Source organism: Pinus tabuliformis, chromosome 4_1 (genome assembly GCF_031772625.1).
Source record: "Pinus tabuliformis cultivar Carrire ecotype Pingquan chromosome 4_1, CPIR1, whole genome shotgun sequence".
Taxonomy (NCBI): Eukaryota; Viridiplantae; Streptophyta; class Pinopsida; order Pinales; family Pinaceae; genus Pinus; species Pinus tabuliformis.
The window spans coordinates 451,316,870-451,323,583 of record NC_142303.1 but is presented as its reverse complement, the minus strand read 5'-3'; the positions used below and the strand labels follow the sequence as shown (position 1 = coordinate 451,323,583).

The 6,714-nt window shown below is 39.2% G+C and overlaps 1 pseudogene; it reads left to right on the top strand.

Moving 5' to 3' along the window:
* The first annotated feature begins 2,470 nt into the window (after positions 1-2,470).
* On the top strand, positions 2,471-3,800 carry LOC149176296 (lariat debranching enzyme pseudogene; annotated as a pseudogene).
* The last annotated feature ends 2,914 nt before the right edge of the window (positions 3,801-6,714 follow it).

Below are 6,714 nucleotides of genomic sequence, written 5' to 3'. Positions count from 1 at the left end.
TTGAGGAGTGAGGGCAGCAAACATAGTTTGGTTTCTATGATCCTATTGTCGCATATATGGAGTATTTTTTCAGTTTGAATGATAAGTCAGATTGTCTTTCACACAGCCAAATTCATTTTGTGCATGTATGACTATCAACATTTCTAGTTGTGTCCTGGTTCAAGCACTTCCAAGCAGCATCCTTGTCATAGTTACTTGATTGGTTGATCTGGCATTACAACATCATTTGATCTATTGATTTTTTTGCAAAGTAGGATAGGTTTGTAAATAAATAAGCTACTAAAAGAGGCTTTTCAGTTTTCGACATTTGTTTTAGTTTCCAAATGTATATGTTGCAGTATGTATATGATTTTGGATTGGTATGAGTTGTTTTGGGTTTGCAATTGTTTGACTGTATTGCCCAATGGATGAGGCACTTGGTCTATGGTGTTCTTGACACCTCTAAGGAGCTGCCATCCCCAATAAGGCCGATGTTAGTTCTAGTCTTCGTAGCCAGTCACCAGGGATCAACATGAGCTCTTACTGTGTTTGGTTTTATTAGATGTTTTAAACATGATATTTAGTTCAAAACATGTCTTAAATGTTTCCATTAGAAGAAGCTCAGAAAGAGCTTTCCAACGGTATATCACACTCCCAAATCCGGCTCTTGGTTCAGAAGATATGACCAAATGAATGGTTGACTCAAAGGCCTCCCGTGCAGCGGTTCAGGTATTGAATTATCTAGGAGATGTCAGTGGCTAGTCTTATGGCTGGACTGTGATAGAAAAGAAGAGAACATTACGAAAAAGCATTTGCAAGAATTCTTCGGTCAGAATTACAGTTTTGTTGGTGATCTTGTGAAAACAAAAGGATCAATCTGGAATCTTTATAGCAGTAATGTTTTCAGTCAAGAAATGATTTTCAATGGGAAGCTCAAGGCCTTAATCCTACTGATGAGTCATGACTAAGTATTGTGCAGCCACCTGTGGAGCAGACACATCACATAATGGCTAGAATTGCAAAGTTTGTCAGTGAGCATGGAGGGCAGTCAGAAATTGTTCTGAGGGTGAAGCAAGGAAGTAATCCAGTTTTGGGGTTCCTAATGCCTGATCACCATCTTCATATATACTTCAGGTTCTTGGTTGATCATCCTGAACTTTTGGATCCTGATAACAAAGTTGATAAGAAACATGTCGAGAAGGGCACTATTCAAGGAGAGGGCCTCCCTTCTTGGATCAGTGTATGGTACTAGAGATGATGAAAACGAAGGAATGGCTCAAGTCTCTGCAGATTCAAAAGGAGGGGCATCCTCCATCCAAGATTGTTCTATTGATAACACTGCTTGTAGTGTAGATAACAGCATGGCTTTAGAGATAGCTGAATCTTCAAAAGGAAAGGACCTTCAAAATGATATTTGTAGCACTAAACCAGATGCGGCTCTAGAGCATGATACTTCTATCGTAGACCAGCCATCTGTTTTAGAGGGTTCTAGACATCCTTCTGGTGACAGTTTAGGAAGTCATGCTTCGCCTTCACATGAATTGGTGAGAAATAACAGAGAGTCAGTTCAAACTTCAGGAAATCAAGCTCATAGATAAAGTTCACCAATATTGGAGCGACCATCATTTTTAAAGCGTGTAGTAGAAAAGATGGTTGAATTTATTGCAACAAATGTTATCCAGTCAGAACTGGAAATTTTTCAGCTATGGGGATATGAAAAGTGCAACAAGAGATTTTGATATAGAGAATAAGTTAGGTGAAACAGGATATGGTGCAATTTATCTTGCCACAGATGATGGTTTATCTTCTAGAGTGGACCTGGCATCTCTATGAGCAAGGAAGGCCTCTAGAATTGATGGATCCTGAGATAGAATCAACATGCTCAAAAGAAGAAGTCCTCAAAGTGATTGAAGTGGCCCTTCTTTGAACTCAAGCTATGACGACAACGTGTCCATCGATGTATCAAGTGGTAGCAATGTTGATTGGTGGTGTTGAGGTAATTTAAGTATGTTCTATCCTGTATATTTTTAATTAACAAAACCAAGGCTAAGAAGACATTCTAGAGGTATTCTTTTGTACATTACAAAGGTGAATAATTGGAGTAGCTTGCTGGAAAATCTCTTAGTTCTACAAGATCTGCACTGGAAGTTTTGGATTGTCTGTGCACAATAGAGTTCAAGGGTGATTCCCTTGTGGCATGGAATTTGGTGATGATAGATTCTTTAAGCTTATCTTCTTTATCCTGTGTTCTTCCAAGTACACCTGCAATCCAATTTTTAGCATCAACATTGTCACATTCTCCAAATTCCACTAAGAAAAGTATTTCCAAACAATATTGAGAATGACAACTGGGTTGATGCTATGAAAGCTTCAGATCGTGCATTGGCTAGTCAATTCAACCATGCCTATACTTGATCTGGACATGGCAGATGTAGCCTATAGATCATGGATGGTGGATCATCCTTCAGCTTTGAGTATGTTTGAGTAGATGATGGGTGCAGAGTACTGTTTTTATGGTTTTGATATAACATGCTCATTCCCTATTAATGGAAAATTCATGGATGGCCAACGAGTTGTTTATAATGCGGTTCTTGGTGCTCACAATGTCGTCATTTCCAAAATGAAGCCTGGTGTAAGCTGGGTGGATATGCACAAGTTAGCAGAGAGCGTTATTATAAAGTCTTTGAAGGATGCCAACATTCTATTGGGAACTGTAGAAGAGATGTTGGAAAGCAATGTTTATTGTAATGGTTTTAAAGCAGGAAATAGGAAACAAGCAATCCTTGGAGTGTGGCGCTGTGCTCCTGGCTGTGGAACTGTGCTCTTGGAAGTGTGGCACTGCGTGTAGCCCTTTGGCACTGGGCGTAGGGCCATACTAAAAATCAAAGTTCTATAGGTGCCTACAACGCATCCATCAATGTCTCGAGTGGTAACAATGCTGATTGGTGGTGTTGAGTTACTATGGAGGATGTGTTGCACCGAGGATATTCTTTATGGGGTTTGCTAGGGTCATCTGGTTTGGAAATATTTGCATTGGTGGCCTTTCTGGCACTTTCAAATCACGCAATTATTATTCAGGGCATTATGAAAGGGCACCTTACCATGAGAGCGATATCAGGTCTATATATCATGTGCGTGAATATGATGTTCAGAGGGTTATGCAAATTGAGGAGTCTCTAGATATATTTATTTCACACGATTAGCCTCGCGGTATAACCGAATTTGGAAATTCAGAGCAGTTACTTCGTAGCAAGCCATTTTTGAAAATGAGATTAAAAAAAGACTTTGGGGAGTCAGCTTGCTGAAATTGTTTTGAAAAATTTGAAGCCTTCATATTGGTTCTCTACACATTTGCACACTAAATTTGCAGCGGTGGTTCAACATGGGGAGAATGGACCTATCACAAAATTTCTTTCATTGGATAAGTGTCTTCTTGGCCACAATTTTCTCTAGGTTAATGAAATAGAATCTGATGTAGGGCCACATGAGATCTATTACGATGAAGAATGGCTTGCAATAACACAAGCATACAATCCTTATTTTCCTTTAAGCTAAAAATCTGAATAGTTGATAGCAGAACGACCAGACCTGGGATTCCATCGCCAGTGTATGAGAAAGCATATGAAATAAATCAACATGAAACCTTTGATTTTACAATGACAGTCCAACCTCATGATCCCACCCAAGGAAAGGCAGCCAATCTAGCATCTCTTGGTCATGTTTGTAACCCACAAACAGAGCCATTTTTAGAACTACTAGAGTTGCATTACCTTCTGGATTCTGCACCTAAGCATGCTACACCAAATAGAAGCCTGTTATAGCTCAAAATCTCACTCTTATGGTTTTCGATGCTGCACTCATGGCCTAGGGCAACCCCTCCTTCCAGACCTGGTCCTAAAATTTAAAAAATAGTGTTTTATCCCTTATACGCGACATTGCCCTGAGTTAAACGCGTGTATACGCGGGTAGGCATATACCCAACCTGTGTATATGTATTAAAACACTTAAAAAAATATAAAACTCCTTAATTTAGGGCGGAGATCGCGGGTTTCACCTGCTGATCACTTGTTCATGCCCGTGGCCCAACTGTTCCCAACCAACTCCCAACTAAAAAACTACTTTGGGAGAGGTATAAAAAGACCTAAATGGGAAGGCCTAAAGGAGGAGAGAAGAGAGAGAAAGGTTATTATGCTGATATTTTTCCCCTGATCAGGTCTGAAGTCCCTTGTGCCTTCTGCACTTCCCCCATTTGTACAGGAAACCCTTTTTTCCTTGTGTGTTGATGTTCATCCACTACTTATGACATCATGGAGTAAGTCATGGAAGGAGTTTGTTAAAGGCTTGAGGCTGGACGGATCCGGAAGGAAGCTTTGCTTGGAGCCTGCGAAAGGTGACTCAGGTGAAATTATTCCTTTTCTGTACTTTATTTGTCTATAATAAAAGAAACGCATGTCTTGGTTCCCGATATAAATCTTCTTTATGTTTATGATATTCATGTTAGAATACATATGTGAATGGTTGTTTATATTTCATAACTAACTACCTTCCTTTATAACATGAAGATGGTTTCTTTATAAGGTTTTGTCCATATACTGTTGTGTTCTTTAGAATTTATGGTTTTGTAGATTAGAGGAGCAAAAAGGGAACTCCAAGAAGGGTTTGCACCCTAAAGGGCCTTCTCAAACATAGGACCTAAGGTACGCCATCTTATCATAGAATTTTCTTACAATAGCATAATGGCTGTGTGAATGTGTGTTTCTCTGCATAGACAACTTTCAGTCTGTTAGTGTTTCAACCCAAAAGCCCTAAGGGAACATTTCCCTCAATAGAATTGGTGACTCCGCTGGGGACAACACTCTTGTTGTTCCTAGTTTGTGTGTTTTCAAGCCAATCAGGCCTCAGCTGCCTGTCTGCTTGCTGTTGTTGTGTGGCCTGTTCTTGAATTCTAAGTTTTGCCAGTTTCTTCAGTTTGTTTTTTATTTTTCTTGAAATCTTGTATGTACGCTGTTATTCTTAGTTACAGAAGCGTATATACGCATTTTTCCTTAAGTGAACCCGCGTATACGTAGGTTTCCTTAGTTACAGTAGCATATACACGCAGTCTGTACACCAGTACAGTCGCGTATATCTTGCAATTTTCAAGATTTTTAAATATTTTTTACCTATGAAGATCTGTCTGATGGTTTGAGTCAGTCTGAAACAGTCACTTTCCAGTATCAGTTGTTAGTTTTACAGCAAGCATCTTGTTCCAAATTCTCTCTGATTGTAAGGGGTATTGGTCTTGCTTTTGTTGTTGCAAGCGTCATCCTTTCTTGCTTAAGCACGCAAGATTTCTTGTTTGGAATCTTGGCTGCTCTGATTCATTAGGGCAGAAAGATTGATCTCAATCTTTGTGTTAAATCTTGCTTTTGGTGACTTTTTGTTTGCTTCACAAAGCCACTTTTTGTGGCCATCTACTTCTTTGTTTCATGAAAGTTGTTGACTGATACTTTCTTGAAACTTGTCTTTTTGATCTTTTTGGTTTTTGTTGCCAAAGCTTTCATTACTACTTTTGATTGTTAAGAGCATCCTTAAACACGTTTCTTTTTGTTGAGTTTTCATCCATTGTGTGGTGTCAACTTGCAAAAGTGTTTGTTGCCTATTCTTCAATCACAAAGTTTCAGCTTTGTTGACAACATTTTTGAAAAGACTTTTTTGTTGTTGCTTTGAAGAAAACTTTTTGAAAAAGTTTGTTTTGCTTTCTTGAACTTGGTTTTCATTTGGTTTCCTTTTAGTGAATGAAAGTGCTTTATGTTTGTCTTGAAACTTGTTTTTAGTGTTTAGACGAAATGAATGGTAACATCTCATATTCCATCTAGACATTTTAAGTGGCAAAATAGAAATTGATAAGCAATCAACTTTCATTTCTTGTTTTTAGAGTAGTTTTGAATCTTGCATTAGCATATATTTGTTGCATTAGGATAGATTTGCATATCTTTTTAGGCATACATAGCTTTGTTAACTTTTGGGAGTGTGAAGCGTGAATTAACGAAAAGAAAAGAAAAATTTGTTTTATTTGAAGTTCCTCTAAACCCTATAGAAATTGCTTTTCATCGAAAAATGCAAACAAGTGCATGTGCATGTAGTTAGGTTTTTATTAATTTCTTTTGCATCAAAAAACACCACTAGTTTCACTTCTGTTATCCCGTGACTTAAAGAACAGCCTATTTTAAAATCAAGCGCTAATTAAAATTCACTAACTTTTTTTTTTAAGTTAGATACACCAACAAGTTTTAGGATTTTAGGGCCTTGGATTAGGCGAGTGGAGAGTTAACTCTCCAAGGCCATTTAAACGTCAAACGTAGGAGTCTAAATAGCGAGTGAAAATCCAATAGCGTTAGGAAAACCAGGAAAGCTCCGGATCTGGGAGTTAAGCACGAGGGTCTGTGAAGACAGGAAAGAGAGATAGCCCCTCTCCTACTTGTCCGAACTTACCTCACGACTGTTCCGCCTGGCTTCTGCGACGAGTTGGTATCCATAGTTGCTACTCCTAGGGATCTACACAGGTGGCTGCGGAGGGGAATCCCATGGCACCTGAGGTCGACGTTGCATCACTCTCGACAGTACTACTGGAGGGCACCCTTGCCAAGCTTGGGGGCTTGCACTAGCGTAGGCTGTTATTAGGAGGTCAGCGTAACTTCCTCTGATACCTTCGCTGATAGGACTGGGCCCTCATCATCCCAGACTATCTTCGGA